Source organism: Gadus macrocephalus, chromosome 20 (genome assembly GCF_031168955.1).
Source record: "Gadus macrocephalus chromosome 20, ASM3116895v1".
NCBI classification, from domain to species: Eukaryota; Metazoa; Chordata; class Actinopteri; order Gadiformes; family Gadidae; genus Gadus; species Gadus macrocephalus.
The window spans coordinates 16,668,292-16,670,791 of record NC_082401.1 but is presented as its reverse complement, the minus strand read 5'-3'; positions in this window follow the sequence as shown (position 1 = coordinate 16,670,791).

The following is a 2,500-nucleotide window of genomic DNA, read 5'->3' as shown; positions in this document are numbered from 1 at the left end:
CCTCCCGGGTTATTATCACACGGCTATGGACGACTCATGCCACCCAGGCCACACGCAGTCCACCGAGTGGGCGTTTGGCGCTTCCGATCTGCTGTGCATGCAGCATTCCGGGGGTCTGCCCCTTCCCTTACTAACCCCTGCCTGTTCTCACAAGTTACATTTTTAGGGATGGGCAATCCTCATCCATCAAATGCTCGGATGGCGTTTCCTTCGACAACGGGGTTGTGCCCTCTCCATACAGCCCGGGCTAACCTTGAGGAGCGCGCCCATGGCCTTGCGCTGTGGATGTGCCAGAAACATATACACCCCGCCCCCCCTATGCCAAAATAAAAAAACCACACACACACACACACACACACACACACACACACACACACACACACACACACACACACACATGAAACCTAATTAAGCCCCGGCCTTGGTTTTTCCCGATCAGAAGAAGCTCTGTGTTCTTATTCTTGTTGGTGTGGACAAGGATATCTCTTGTTGTTGCGTGGCCCTGAATCAATCATTGTCACCGTTAAATGGGATCCGAGCCTTTAAGGGCGGTTGATGTGGAACAGGGGAGCCCATGTTTGTGTGTGTGTGTGTGTGCTTTACCAAACCCCGACCCTCCCGTCAACTGCCAAGCCCCGGCAAATCCCCTGAGGTATTGTTGTTGAAGACGGGGACATCTGCTATCACAATAGAACGTCACCAATTAAAGTTTACATTTAGTTTATGTACCCGGTAATCCTACGAGTCACAAATCCCGCGCGGCGAGAGTTGTTTTTTGAGAAGTTTTGGCAGGCGACGACGTAAAGACCGTTAGTGTAGAGTCGATGTAGCGGTGTCACATGAGAAATGAGCGAGGGAGAGAATCCCAACAGGCATTTTGACAGCAGTGTCAATTGGGTATTTAACCAGCCCGAAAAAATAGCGGGCCGCTTCCATCTGGATCCAAACAAGCGTGACTGACGGAGTGTGTGTGGAGCTATTGAAGGCTGAGCATTTGGGTTTCTTCCTCCACAAAGCACCCCGGGGGTCACCCTAGTGCCCCTCCCCACCTTTATCACCCTGTAGCACCCCAAGATCAGCTCCAAATGCCCACTATCCCAGGCCTAACGCTCACACTGCCACGCTGGGCGGGACAAAAGCGGCCATTCAGGCGATTGGTTCCACCTTATTAACAGCTTGTAATCTTCTCATATCCCTGGCTAGGCCCCACAGACGAGGAGTCAGGGGAACAGGACAAGTGGGGCGCTGTGGCCCTGCTTTGATGCGGAGCAGCCATTTCCCTGTGAAAAGAGCCTGTCTTGTTAGACTGCCATTGTCACCCCACTGCACCTGTTTGCCCACGGCCACGCGTGGAGAAATGTAGTCATTGGCATCTGTTAAATTCTCATTATGTCTACTTTTTACACATTGTTAGCCGGCTGACACGTTTATGAAGTGTGGCTTTGTGCGGGCCACATTGCCGCCAGGTTTTGGGGAGCTGTTTAAATGCTATTGTGTCCGATGTTTTACCCATGACAAGAATGACATACACGGGTCCTTAGTATTCAAAGTGTGACCTTCCACATACGCTCAAATAGGGAAATCTGTGTAATTCTACAGGGGGATAAAAAACATGTTTCCTGTGCTGTCTGTAATGTGTTAAATATATTAAAGACTGATGAGGATTGTTGGCATGGAAGGATGAGCGAGATATGAGTATGCAAACGGCTTTTATCTGGCCAATTTTGAACGACTAATTTGTAAAATGACGAGGTTGCGCGGTCCTCAATGTGGCTTGCACCCTCGACGATGTGACTAGCGTGGAAACAAAGCACTCAAATGGCATCAAGAGCGTAATTAGACACCTGATTGCTTCTAATTAACTGCATTAAGTCAAGACTCTAAAACCAACAGCCTGGTTGAATGGGGCCTTCCCTTTGTATGGGCGATAATCAGCAGGTTGGCCATTTCAACACAATTCCAAACAAAATAACCCCAAAAATGTTCTGCTCCGTCTGGAGAAAAGGAGGCAACACAAGCAAAGCATAAAAGAAAATATGTGTGGATTTTACCCGTTAAAACCAATAAAATCTCAAAGAAGTAAATTTGAATTTTGTTGCCTTTCTACCAGCATCTGATCAGTGGCGGTATCAGTTTTCTGTGTGAAAACTCTCCTGTGGGGCAGTCGTGACCCAGGGGCCATTTGGCTTGGATGTCTTCCTCTCTGCTCCCCCCCTTCTCTTCCCCCCCTCTCTCCCCACACCTCTCCCCCTATTAGCAGCACCGGGGCCACCAGGAAGTGATGGGACACAAGGCGAGGCATTTAGAGCCCAGGTGCAGCCACAACACCGCCCATTGGACAGCTTTGGCCAGATGGATGGCACTCCAGCCCCCATAAAGAGCCTAGTCTTCCCCCTCCACCCGTGCCTGGAGACACCGGTGTCCCTGCCCTGTTGCATCCTTGTCAAAAGCAGCCTGGGAGCCATGGAAGGGGTGGGGGAAATCATTTATCCAGGAGGCG